Below are 14,787 nucleotides of genomic sequence, written 5' to 3'. Positions count from 1 at the left end.
CGCATGTCGTTGCGAGAGCAAAGGCTCCTGCTACACACGACTGGGAAAGTTCTCTTGGCTATGTGCTTGCTGTCACGATAACCAATGGGCCAACTTGCGAGAGCTCGGGCAATCTCCTTCGGCTTGGGCCTCCGATAAGTGCAGCTGACTGTATTTTGACCATGCACAAGTGCTAGACACTGCTCTTGGGCTTAGTTTCCAGAAGCATCAATACATGGTATGCACTCACCATACGGGCAAAGGCACCGTGAGTGAGCTCAAGTCCAAGACACAGAGCGGTTGGCAGAAAAGAGGAAAAACATGTACATATCCAGTGCTGGTCCTGGAGAGAAGATCGTGCTCTCGCTGCAAGCAGCCGACAGCGGCTATTGCTGCAACTCGAGCACCCCCACCACAAACCATTGTAAGTGGAGCGCCACAGCTGGAAACCGTTCCAAGCGGAACAACGGAGAGGCATAGGGATGACAGAACAGGTGAATGCCCCCCGCAATAGCATCAAGGCATACCTCAATGCCCATAAAACAGAGGCCTGGTTATGTTTTTTTTTTCTTTTTCATACTGTAAGCCTAACACAGGCTCACACAGCAGTGGTACATATAATACAAGCAAAGAATGGGAAAGAAAACATATGAAAACATACAAAATGGAAGACTTCCCATACACTAACTGATATTTCATCAGAAGACGACAACGCTGAAGTGTGCATGTGAAGGCCCTGGCGGCCTTTGGCACGAGCGTGCCTCACGGAACGAACATCTCGCCAGTACTGGCTCCTACGCCGGAAGTAGTGTCTGCTACTATGTGCCTGTTTCCATGATTTACTAAATCATCGGCAGTCAACCATGGCTGTACCGACGTAACAATTGGCGACGAGGAAGACTGGACTCACCAACACTTCACTGATTTCAAGGATCAACATGGCTAGGCCTGACTTTGGTTGGCTACCTGAGTTCGGTGGCAGCTCTGGCTCCTGGAGATTCTGGCATGGGAGGCTTCAACTCTTTTTCAAAGCTAACAACATTATGGACGCTTCCAGGCAACGTGCTCATCTGCCAGGGAACATACTTGCGACATGTGCACTCTCGTACAACACAAGCAGCCCAGCCAAGTGAATTACGAGAAAATAGTCTGGATGCTCACGGCGCATTTTGATCCACAACCTTCTGAAGTATTCAGCAGAGCACGCTTCCAATGACGTGACCAACTGCACGGTGAAACAGTCTGTGATTATGCGACAGCACTGAAGAAACTAGCAACTGATTGTAATTTTGGAACCAGTGTAGACACGGCTGCGAATCCCACAATGCCGCCTCTTGACTTAACGTTGCATGACCGTTTCCTTTGTGGTCTTCGGAACAAGCAGGTCCAGCAATGGCTGTTTGCAGAAAAGGACTTGACATTCAAGAAAGCGTTTGACTTTGCACTGCGTGCTGAAAACGCCGTCGAAGATCAGAAAAACATGAAGGCGGAATTTAAGGGCATTCACGAATCCAGCACAAGCATCTACAATAAAGAAAAGCAAGGTAGCTCCAGTACTACATATACCCAAATAATGAATCAGCGCTGTTAGCGTTACGACGTGCAACATGGTCTGGATACTTGCAAGTCTCAGACAGCTTCCTGCAACTACTGAAAGAAACGCGGACACATAGAAAAAGCATGCATAAAGAAGCGGTAAGAAGCAAGAACCAAGAGGAAAAACAATATCGACAATCCACGACAAGGAACTTCGACAACAGCCTCAGCACCAGACGTGGCACTTTATACGAACTGAACTCCTTAGGCAACGTGACCAGCACACAGAAGGTCATGATGCAGCTATGCATACATGGCAAGTCCTTGGATATTGAGGCCGACATAGGTGCAGCCTGCACTCATCGGTGAGGCCACGTTCAAAGCCAAGTGGACACGTGACCCACCATGGCTTCAGACAAACAACATTCTCCTATGCACAAGGTCAGGTCAGCCCCCTTGAGTTCTCGGGTGTGCAAGGGTGGAAGTAATGTACAGGGACAAGATCTTTACATTATCGCTTGTCATTGTTAAGGGAGCAGAGTGTAACCTCCTCGGACGAAATTGGTTTCCTCATCTGGGTACACAGATAACAGGAGTCAATGACGTATCAGATGACGAACTTGTTTCCAAGCTTCTGGACAAGTACCAGTCTGCGTTCGACGAGGACATCTCGGGACATGTCGGCCCTGTGGTACATATCGAACTTGTGGAAGGAGCAACGCCAAAGTTTCTAAAAGCACGTCCGGCTCCCTTTGCGCTGCGGTCGGCTGTAGAGGTTGAATTGGATCAACAGCAAGATCAAGGCATAATCGAGCCTGCACAGCATTCGGATTGGGCAACGCCTCTTGGTACTCGTTCGAAAAAAGAATGGTTCATTACGAATTTGCGGTGACTACCATTGTACAGTGAATCAGGTATCGAAGGAGGCAGATAATTCCCTCAACAGATAAGGTCCTCAGCCACTTGAGGGGCAGCAAGGTCTTTAACACCCTAGATTTAGCACAAGCTTACCAGCAACTTCACGTGACACTACAGACAGCAGAGAGATTGACCCTGAACATGCTGAAAGAGCTCTACAAGGTCAAATCGTTGCCTTTTGTAATCTGCAGCACCAGCTATTTTTCAACATTTTATGGAGACTATGCTGTCTGGCATCACAGGCCTTTGTGCACACTTACATGACGTGATCATCAGTGGAAAGGACGCCATGCTAAAAGTGACGTGCTATTGTTTGAAGCGTTGTCGAGACTACTGTTTACAGCCACTGAGATAGCACGTCTGACACAACAAGACAGTATCCTGCAAAGGCTATACAAGTGAGTACAGAATGATACAGTGGAGAAACTCACTGGAGGTGACTTCACTCCTTGCCGACAAAGATTGACTGCACTAGCAGTTCATCGTGACTGTCTCACGATTGGGTCACAGGTGATTATACCTAAAGCCCCTCCATACACGTTTCCGCCGACCAGATTAAGTACCGCCAACTTGCCCTCCTCCTCCGCGCCCCTCTCCCACTCACCCCCTTAGTTTCCGGCGCCAAGCGGAACTTACGTAGCTGCAGCTTCCTGTTCCGAGTGGAAGTGACGTTTTGTTTTTTAGCGTTGTTTACTTTCGCGTCGCTGGAGAGGCTTTAATTGCACCAGCTGCGGTTGAAACTGTGAATGCAATTCCATTCAAGAACCACCCCCTATTGTAACCAGCGATCTGCTCGTGTTCGCTGCTTCGTGTCAACCTGCGACCGGTTGTGGCACGAGCGACAACGTACAGTGGAATGTAGTGCCTGGGCGCTTGGAGACCACTGCCGTTTTTCGTGCATTTGGAAAACAGTGACCGCCAACTACTACTACAGCGGAATACAACAGCTTGTCCCCTTTGCATTCTTCTTATGGCGACTGCCACAGCTCAACTAAGCACGCGCGGGCGTCTCACCATCGTCTAACAGCAGTCAAAGCGGAAATTCCCGCAGCGCAACTCCAGGAAGCGGAAACGCCGGAACCGGAAATTTTTAAACCGGAAATGCCGGAACCGGAAATACCGGAACCGGATTTGGTTTGAGGAGAAAAGCGGCGCACAACAAAGGTTGGCGCTACTTAAGAAAGCGGCGGTGGCGCGTGGATGCAGGGGCTTTAATTATACCAAGCTCAGCGCGATCTCACGTTTTGGAACTTCTACATGCTGGTCACTGAGGAATGGTAGCCATGAAGAAGTGAGCAAGAAGCTATGCATCGTGGCCCAGAATCGACAAGGTTATCGAAGAAATGGCACAACAGTGCCGTGAATGCCAATCAATCCAGAAGAGTCCACCCAAAGTTCCTATTCCCACCTGGGACCGCCCCCAGACACTTTGGAACGCAGTGCACGTTGATTTCGCGGGGTCACTACACGGGCACACTGACTTGGTTGTTGTGGACGCGTACACAACGTGGGTAAAAGTCAATCACATGACGCAACCAACATCAGCAGCTGTCATTGATGTACTCCGAAGTCTCTTTGCTGCTTTCGGCATTCCCCGAAAAGTTGTCTTCGACAATGGAAGAGCCTTTATTTCTAGCGAGATAAAGCAATTTTACGCGTCAAATGGCATACAGGCCATCACATCAGCAACGTATCACCCTGCGACAAACGGCCAGGCAGAACGCTATGTTGAAGAGAGCACTCCGATGGATACAAAGTGGTCAGTACAGTGTCGACTTGCGAGGTTCCTGTATCGGCATCACACGACAGTTCATACAGTTACAGGAATGACACTTGCGAGAGCAATGTTTGGACGAGAACTTTTGTGTCCTCTCAACCTGCACAAGCCGGAGACGGAAACACAGGTTCATGAACACCAGGAGTCACTGAAGCAATCACGTTGCTTCTCAGTAGGGGAAAAAGTGCTTATCCGTCAGTTTTTAAAAAAGCCAGACTGAACTGAAGGTGAAATACCGCGCCTCATCAGGCCACAATCCTGGCTTATAAAGAGTGTCCTCAAGAAGGTTCGGTGTCACCTCAACCACATAAAAAGAGACGAATCAGACTAGGCAAGCAACCCAAGCGTCGACGGATTGGAGCATAGCAGACGAATTATCGGACGCTATGCCAAAAGTAACAACTTCTGCTATTTCTCTGGTACCGGACGCACTCGATACAAAAGACACTTCCTCTCAAACATGGACCTTGACGTCAAGAGCAGCTAGAACGACGTGGCAACTGCGGCCACCAGAGGTTAGGCGGCCTCCAGACCGCTATCGAGACTTCGTGTAAGGGGGGAAGAACTCATGTGTCATCAGAAGACAACAACGATGAAGTGCGCTTGCGAAGGCACTGGTGGTTTTTGGCACGAGCATACCTATTGGAATAAACGCCTTGCCAGTGCTGGCTCCTACGCCGGAAGTAGTGTCTGCTACTATGTGCCTGTTTTCTTGACTTAATAAATTGATGGCAGTCAACCATGGCTGTACCAACGTAACACTAACATAGCTAATATTGTTAACCTAAATGTTTCTGAAAAAGGAGTGAGCATCTTTTTATTTTGGAAAAAAAAGGAAAAAAAGAAAAAGCACATGCAGGGTGTTTCAGCGAACACTTTCAAAAATTTTTAAAGGTTGCCTGTGGCAGATAGCCAAATTCTAGTTTATGTACTCAAAGTGGCGGACACTACTTGCGAAAAAAATTCAAATGCAAAATTGACTAATTAACAATACTTCACTAATTAACTTCTAGCTGATTATCTTATGACCCATATTGCAATTTACAAATTCTAGCAGTGGACTTCGCAAGGCAGATCCATGTGGAACAAATTCTTAGGACGACACTAGTTTCAAGATCTGAATTCCCGAACCTTGCAGAGAAATGCATTGGTGTGCTTCAGTGCACGAAACGATGTTTTGTTAAGAAATTAACTGCAACGCCAATGCAATTCTCTGCAAAGTTCGGGAATTTATATCTCGAAACTGGTGTCATTTTGAAAATTCGTTCCAAGTGGATCTGCCTTGTGAACTTCACAGCTGAAATTTGTAAATTGCAATATGGGCCATTATGTAATTAGTTTAAAATTTTATTAGAGAATTTCTATGAATTAGTCGAATTTGGATCTCAATTTTTTTTTTGCAAGTATTGTCCGGCGCTCCGAGTAGACCAGCTCATGAACTAGAGTTGTGATGCCTGCCACTGACAACTTTTAAAGATTTTTGAAAGTGTTTGCTGAAACACCCTGTATACACATGCTAACGGATACACATGTGTTTGCATACATGGGCACATCAGGAACAAACTAATTTCAAAAAGGCATTTATAAAAAGGTTAGATCACTGAAAAAACAGTTCGGAAGAGATAACTTTTTACCAGTTTTGTTTAGCAAAATAATTCAAGTTTAGTGGTGAATACGTCTGTTGATGATAAACCCATGCACTCACGTGGTAGCTTATTCCTTAGACTCAAAGCTTAGTCTTAGCTAAGCTTAGTCTCAAAGGGACCCCTTCCAGTATTTCTGAGGATTTTTCGCCTCGTGTTCAGTTATTGAGAAAAAAGGTTGTGGGAATGCACAAAGCAAAACAGGAACGATCACGACAAAGTGGTGTTAACTTACGACAAGGTAAGAATTAACGGCAAGCTACACAGGTGGGACGATACACTCAATAAAGCAGTCCTTATGAATGGCAAGTCACCAGGCGTCGTAAACACAACGTGCAACATATCAAAGCGCAAACAGAACAAGAAATCATTGGGCATGCTCCTGCCTCCACGAGAGCTCACTATGCTATGCGCTTATGCTAGGAGTATAACAAATAAAACTGTAGAACTAGAAAGTTTACTCTTGGCCTTTCATCCGGATGTAACACTTCTAACTGAAACTTGGCTAAGCGAAAACATCTCGGATGCAGGCATAGTACCAAGCTCTCACATAATGGTCAGGAGGCATCGTGGCTCAAGAGGGGGTGGCGTAGCAAGTATCTTAAAAAAGGGAATAGACTTCACTATTATTCCTCATAAGACGAGCGTTAAAATGGTCTGGATTCTTGTTCATTTGTGTGAATGCAGCCTACTAGTCGATGTAGTCTACAAGCCTCCTAGCGCCGTCGTTTCGTTGCTTCAGTCACTGCATGAATTTCTTCAAATAAACACCAAACGCTACAAGATTATAATGTGCGGCGACTTCAATCTGCCCTCAATAAACTGGGAACAACTGTGCTCACTACCGCCTAGCGCACAGTCTGAAATGTTGCTTGAAATTGTGTACTGCTTTAATCTCACACAGCTTGTGCAGATACCGACACGTGTCACTTCCAGTTCCAGCACCACACTTGACCTTGCTTTTGTTTCTCAAGCCATTCGTGAAAAGGGCCCTTCCGTGAAAGTTTTACCTGGAATATCCGATCACAAGATTATTCTCTTCAAATGTAACTTTGCGTTAGCAAGATCGCGCGAACCTATGAAAGAATTCTTAGATTTCAGTAACGCCGAAGACAAAAACATTCTCGACTACTTAGAACAAGATTTTGACATTTTTTCCCCAAAACAAAGACAAGGTTTCCTAGGCGTCAATGAGCTGTGGTTGCACTTTAAGAGCCTGTGCACGAATGCATCAAAAAGTATGTTCCTAAAGAGCGAAAGGTCAACCGAAAAAGCCCGTGGATTACTCGTAATATCCTGCACTTAAAGCGTCGATTAAAACGATTATCATGCTATCGGTCAAGCCACTCTGTTCTGGCGTCGCTCCGAGCAAATCTTAGATCCGAATTAAAATTAAGTAAATACCATTTCTTTAATGTCAGAATGCACAACTTTCTAAAGAACAACCCAAGGAATTGGATGCATATATCGAAGCGAAACAGCCTTGTAGACAAGATAAAATTGAATGATGTCGAAGTTACTGACACACAGCGCATTGTGGAAGCTTTTAACACATTTTTTTCGTCAGTATTTTTACATGAACCCACCCAGAAAGATGATGCTCACGGCGTTGGTCTCAAGCTTCCAGATCTTGTCATATCTGGGGAAGGCATATTTTCGTCACTCCTAAACTTAGATCCAAAGAAATCTGCAGGTCCTGACGACATACCTAATGCTTTTCTTAATCGGTTCGCCGAATGGTCCGCGAAATACCTGTTCATAATGTTTAACGTAAGCTTAAACGAAAGGGATCTGCCTAACGACTGGAAAGTCGCCAAAGTAGTCCCAGTCCACAAAAAGGGAGACAACCTTAATGTAGAAAATTACAGACCTATCTCCCTACTCTGCACCTCTTCTAAGGTTATGGAACACTTTATTTCTAAGCATTTAAGTTCCTTTTTAGAAAATAATGACTTCTTTAGTGAGAGTCAGCACGGATTCAGGCATGGCTTTTTAACCACTACGCAGTTACTTCATATGACCAACGAAATACTGGCAATCTTGGATCAAGGTGGGCAGGTAGACATTATTTCTTTAGATTTCGAGAAAGCCTTCAATCGGGTTTCACACAAAAAATGATGATACAGCTAAACAGCATCATACGCAGCGAACAAATATTGCGTTGGCTTGATTCGTACTTGACGCATCGAAAACAATTTGTCAGCATAGGTGCTTCAAATTCATTGCTCGCCTCTGTACTTTCGGGCTTTCCACAGGGCTCGGTTTTAGGGCCACTTCTTTTTCTTGTCTACCTAAATGACCTGGCTTGCAAATTTTCCATGCGGTGCCGCTTTTTTGTGGACGATTGTATTGTTTATTCGAGCATTCAATCTGTGGATGACCAGTCTAGCTTAACTGACTATCTAATAGCAATACACGACTGGTGCATCCAGTGGCATATGAATGACCCTAAACATCTCGAAATGCGCGCACATGGTTATTACACGTAAAAAAAAGTCCGCTAATTTGCACCTACACGATAAATAATATAGACATTAAACAGGTTGAGGAATTCACATATCTTGGTATTACAATTGATTCCAAGATGAGCTACACCGCTCATGTTCGGTATGTTTCCGCGGCAGCAATGAAAAAGTTATGGTTATTAAAGCACCGTTTAAAAACTGCACTAGTGCTACCAAATTAACCGCATATAAGACAGTTATTAGGCCAATACTCGAGTATGCCGATATAATCTGGGACCCTCACACAAAGGCTGGTATAGACATTATCGAAAGAGTACAAAAAAAAAGCTCTTCGATTTATCTACAATGCTTATGATTGGCGCATTTCAGTCACCTCTTTAAGGTTGCGATCTGGGCTCCAGACACTAGAAACTCGTCGCAAAATGCACCGTCTACAAACAATGTATAACATAGTTAGCAACCACACTAAAATGAGATTTGGCAACTACATGCAATTTAATAAATCGCGACTGACCAGAGGTAAGCACAATCAAACAATATTATTGCCGCATGCTAGAACAAACACATATCTTTCTTCCTTCCTGCCCGAGACGATTCGCGTATGGAACGCTCTTCCGCAAAGCATAGTCAACTCAGCCACTCCAGATTCCTTCTTATCTGCAGTACAGACGTGCTTGTAATGTCATGCATTCATTGTATCTTTTGCTTGTTACATATTCTGATGTCTCTTTTATTACGCCTTTCCTATTGGCAGCAATGTGACGGCATCATCGTATTTCTTTTGTGTATTTGCATATGCTTGCCTTGCCTACTAGGCTGTATTTTTACTTATTTTTTCTTTCCCCTCGAGGAAAAAGTTTGAAATCACGTGATGTTTGTACCACTCCTGCCTGGGCTTCCAAATGGAAGCCGGCAGTATTGTGAAATAAATAAATAAATAAATAAATAAATTCCGGAGTTCTATGGCAGAAGGAAAAAAATATTTGAAAGTGTTACAGCTTGATAAAAAAGGCATTATACACTTAGCATGGTTGATTCTGCTTGAGTGTTGGTAAGTTGGTGTGAGGTAGTCGCTCTTGTTGATAGCTATGTCGTCGTGATAAAGGGGCTATAAGAATTTCAAATCAGCAATACGTCGGCGGCTTTCCAGGGTTTGTATGGCGGCGCGGTTGCACAGTGCAGTTACGTTGTCACTCCGGGAGTACTTGGAATAAACGAAGTGAAGGGCCTTGTTTTGATTTCCTCTAAATGTTTGGTCAGATAAGCTTGATGTGGATTCCAGAAACCACGTGGCTATATTCAAGGATGGGACGCATGAGAGATTTGTAGCTTGATCACTTAATATTGGGTGGTGCTGTGGTTAGTTTTCTACAAAGGAAGCCTGTCTATACGCCTTCTCGCATGTGTTTTTAATATGTGTGTCTCATTTCAGCGTCACCGTTATTGTTACCCCCAAGTATCTAAACGATTTTGTGCAGGCAACAGCAGATCCCATGATATTATAGAGAAATTATAATGAGTGAGTGAGTGAAACAACTTTATTCGGTCCACAATTGACACGAGTAAACTCAAAGTTGCCTGGCTAGGGCCCGCTCAGGCACCGTGAAGTGTAACCTGACGGCCCTCTCACGGGCCCTCTGGACTGCCAGGATTTGAGAGGTCTGGTCCTGGGCCCTAATGGGCTTTGTCATTTCCCCTTGGGTGAAAGGGGGACCGGCAGAGGCGCAGCCCCACAGGACATGCTCGAAGTCTGCACAACCACCACACAGGTGACAGTCTGGGCTTGGGAACTGTTCGAAGTACATTGCGTGGAGTGCCGCGGGGCTCGGGTATGTGCTTGTTTGTAGAAGTCTATGAGTGACTGCCTGGGCCCTGCACAGCAAGGAGTGCGGCTAAGGCAAAAGTCTTCTTGTTGGATAATTATGCTTGAAGATTTCATTGTACGAGCAGACAGTCTCGGGTCACCCAGGAGAGGACGCGTTACCCAGCGCACGGTCAGTCAAACCTCATGCAGACAAGTGCGCCTCCTTGTTGGGGGTTGAGCGAGGCACCCTCAATGGTTCCAAGGTGCGCAGGGAACCAGACCAATGAGTGATGTTTGAGGTCTTTAGCATTTTGGAAGAAACATAGGGCCTGGGGTACCTGTTGGCAATTCTTCGGGTCGAACCAAGGGCGCTTTTGGTCTTGAAACAAATGCATTTGAGGGCGGCTCCATTGGCCCCGTTCAACTCTATAAACATTCCTAGAACCCTGATAGTGTCCACCCGCGGAACTGGGGAGCCATTACCGGTGGATAACGTAATGTGGCTCTCCGTTGCTGGCTTCCAGGACCGGTGAGAACCCCCTCTGGGCCTCTTCTTGTGCCGCAGGAGCTCGGATTTAGTGGGTGAGCACCTTAGCCCGGTTAGGATAAGGTACCGCTCCGTCACATCGATGGCCTCTTGCAAAGCACCCTCGACCTGACCCTCACATCCGCTGGGGCACCAGTTGGTGATGGCGTCCGCGTAGATCATGTGGTTAATGTTTGGTATCTTGTTCAAGGCCCTCGACAGGTTGATCAGGGAGATGTTGAACAGCATCAGGGAGATCACTGCCCCCTGAGGTGTTCCCTTTGGCCCAAGCTGAATTTCGTGGGTCAAAAACTCGTCAATCTTGAGTATAGTGGACCTCAAGGAAAAAAAAGGAGCGCACGAAATTGTATGCCTGCCTGCCGACGTGAAACTCTGTCAGGCTCTTGAGAATAAAGGCGTGCGATATGTTGTCAAAAGCCTTTTCCAAATCCAAGCCGAGAATTGCCTTAGTGTCAGCAGAGGTGGAGTCAATGATCTAGTGCTTGATCAGCCTCATGGCGTCCTGAGTCGAGAGCCCTGATCGAAAGCCAATCATGTTGGTGTGTATAGCGTTCGTTAGACTTGAGGTGGTCAGTGAGGCAGTTAAGCATGGTGTGCTCGACCATCTTCCCGACACACGACGTCAGGGAGATGGGCCTTAACTTGTCAATGCTCGGCGCCTTACTTGGCTTGGGTATGAGTACTGTGTAGGCTGCTTTCCAGCTCTTGGGAATGAGGCCACTGCACCAGATTTTGTGCATCTTGTGTGTAAGAAACTCGATTGAGTCATCATCGAGATGCTTGAGCATTTTGTTAGTGACGCCGTTGGGCCCAAAGGCAGATCTGCCGTTGAGGGATGTGAGAACCTGCTTGACCTCAGCCACGGTAAAATCCTCGTCCGTTGATGGCATGGCGCGCCCTTCGTACTTGGGAAACTGGAGGGGCACCGGATCTTCCGTGGCTGCCAAGTACTTGTCTATGAGCTGCTCCATGACCACCTCATCTGGAGTCGAGTCGGTGGCCAAATAGACAGCTTTTGCCAAACCTCTCGTATGATTGGACTTGGTGTTGCCATCGTGCAGTAGGTGCCTGAGGAGTCTCCAGCTTTTACCGGTCTTGAGCTGGCCCTCCACCGAGCTGCACAGCTCGTCCCATTGCTGCTTGCATAACTCCTTGCAATGAGCCTCTATTGTCTTGCTCATTTCGGAAATTTTCTTGCGTAGTTTTCTGTTATGGCGCTGCATCTTCCATTGTGCGAGCAGTGCCTGCTTGGCTTCCAACAGATGTGCGAGCCTACTGTCCATCCTGTCCACCTCCAGATCGGTTGTCACCTCTTTGGTGGCTCTAGCCACATCCTCTTTTATCTCGTTGCACCAAGAGTCTACGTCCATATCCTGGTTGAGGACGTGCTCGGAGTGGTTGGCTCGGAACAAGTCCCAGCCAGTGAACTTAAAGTTCCTCGTCTTGTTACCGGCAGCCTTAGTGACCGCTTCGATGATGCACTGATGGCTACTGAGGTCCATCGCTGTGTTGGTCCACTTGACGTTTCCAGGTTCTTGACAAAGGTAAGATCCGACCTCCACCGTGTCCATGGCCGAAGGGCATGCGACAGGCTGAGAAGCTGGCGGTGTGAGCACCAATCTTTGTATTTCGACCATCTCGGCCACTAGCCGACTGATTTCCTGCTTGAACTGAGCCTTTTCTTTCCCAAGACTATCATTGGCACGATGAAGCTCTTCGAGCGCGTTCATGAGACGCGGGTCGTGCGAGTCTTGGGAGTTGGACACCTGCGTTTAGTTGTCACGGGTCCTATCAGCCCACATTAGAGAGGACCCGCCTTTACCGCCGGTGGTGGGTCTTCGATTGTGACCTGTTTGACGAATCGCTCCCGGTGCGGGACTCGGAGCGCACTGGAGAAGGCGATGTGAGTCGCGATCTTGAGGTAGAGCAACTTCTGGAGCCCTGTCGGCTTGTAGAACAGCCTCTCAAGCGCAAGCATCTTCTCCCCCTAAGGCTGGTGCGCGATGAGACTTGCAGATCGAACGATCGACGGCGTGGGGAGCTGCTCTTGCTGCCTGCCATGCTCGAAGCGTCGTCGGCAAATGATGTACGATGTCTTGAATCTATGCGCACATTCTTTACCGGCGGTAAGGTGCGGACCGCCGCTGATCTTGCATTTTGGGGTGCATTGGTGCTGCTCATTGGGGTTTGGCAGGCCGCATCCCCAACAGACGACGTCGCTCGGTGTTGGACAGACATCGGCACGGTGCCTGAGTCTTCCACAGGTATGGGATATGTCCACTTGCTTTCAATACAGGGAACATTTCATCAGGAGCGTTCCGTACCTGACAAAATTCGGCGCCTGGTGCCTGTCAAAGGCGATGATGAGAGTCCCAGTCTGAGCGATTCTCTTGGCTGCTAGTGCAAGAGGGTTGTTCTGGTTAACAATCTTGCCATCCACCGTCGCTGGGTCGTCTTGTAATGGTATGCCACCTATGATCCCCTTGCACATGGGAGTGCGGGGCTGTCTCTGACGCACAGAGTTCGTGAATCTTGCCTGGGATTCGGACTTGCTTGACACGGGCATATCGGTATGCATTCTCCCATCTGGGAGTTCTGAACACCATGATGTTTTGCTGTAAGTTGGATTTTTTTTTTTTTTTTACGCCTTATTGACATACAGGCAGTCTTGCTTAAGTTGATTTCCATGCCTGATTTCTAGTACCAAATGGCCATACTAGACAATGAGGAATTTAAGTTTACGTGATTGGCCTGTGTTTGTATTGTTGTGTATATGATGCAGTCATCTGCAAAAAGACTTAATGTCACTCCCGGCTCAGTATGAAAGTGCAATTCACTTACATATATTAATAATAATGTAGGACCTAATACAGAACCCTGTGGAACCCCTGAAGGAACTTCTAAACATTCAGATTGTGCTCCTCCCTCTTCAACATACTGCAGTTGAAAAGGGATGCACTTATCCATGATACTATTTTGTCTTTAATTCCGATGGAACTAAGTTTGCTAATTAACTTCGAATGCATTACCCTGTTGAAAACCTTCGAAAAGTCAATGAATATTGCATTATATTGAACTTGATAGTTAATTGCAGCCGCAAAGTAGTGTACTATTTCTAGAAGTTGCATCACCGTAGAAACACCTTTGTGGAACGCATGTTGTTTGGAGTACAGCAAGTTGTGTTCCGATTCCAGTGGCGGCCTGTCCGGATCCAGAGATTCTTAGCACCCTCTGCTACATCATAGGTCTGACCGCCGCCTTGGTCAGTTGCTTCACAGCTGCTGGGGACTGAGGGCCGGGGTTTGGTTGTTGTATTCATATAGGAGGTTGTGGCCAAGTACTGCACCAGGGTGGCCAATGCTGCTCTGGTGAGGGATTGCGTTACCGGTTCTGGTCACCGGGATCAGGCTGCACTCCAGGCCTGTTTATGCAATTTTATCAACACGCAGATGTTTTCCTTTTTTTTTAATCCGGTGGAAAATTGCGCGGCACTGGGATTTGAACCACGTTCCTCTTGCATGTGAGGTGGATGCTCTACCTCTACGCCATCGCTGTATCCCTGGAATCTGAACCTGGCAACGTTTAACGCTAGAACATTATCTAGTGAGGCGAGTCTAGCAGTGCTATTGGAGGAATTAGCAGGCATTAAATGGGGTGTAATAGGGCTCAGTGAGGTCAAGAGGAAAAATGAAGCATATACAGTGCTAAAAAGCAGACACGTCCTGTGCTACCGGGGCTTAGCGGAGAGACGAGAACTAGAAGTCGGATTCCTGATTAATAAGAATATAGCTGGTAACATACAAGAATTCTATAGCATTAACAAAAGGGTGGCAGGTCTTGGTGTGAAACTTAATGAGAGGTACAAATTGAAAGTCGTACAGGTCTACACGCCTACATCCAGTCATGATGAACATCAAGCCTAAAGCTTCTGGGTCTGTTCGATTCGCCTGCACCACTATGAACCAGTTCACGGCAGTTCACGAGTAGTTCAGAAATTGTGCAGCTCTATCGAAACACTCGAAACGAATGCAAAGGTGCAAACACGGTGCAGGCGTTATGTTATGTCAGACTAATGTGCACGGAGTGCGCAAGTTTGAGAGACCCTGAACTGCAGGTAT

General features: G+C 46.7%; 1 protein-coding gene across 5 annotated transcripts in view; it reads left to right on the top strand.

The window, feature by feature from the left end:
- Window positions 1-14,787, top strand: part of Pi3K21B (phosphatidylinositol 3-kinase regulatory subunit alpha) — a 223,147-nt gene that overhangs the window by 57,706 nt on the left and 150,654 nt on the right. The gene's annotated exons all lie outside the window — the stretch shown is intronic.

Source organism: Dermacentor variabilis, chromosome 10 (assembly GCF_050947875.1).
Source record: "Dermacentor variabilis isolate Ectoservices chromosome 10, ASM5094787v1, whole genome shotgun sequence".
NCBI lineage: Eukaryota > Metazoa > Arthropoda > Arachnida > Ixodida > Ixodidae > Dermacentor > Dermacentor variabilis.
This window is presented reverse-complemented; position numbering and strand designations above follow the sequence as displayed.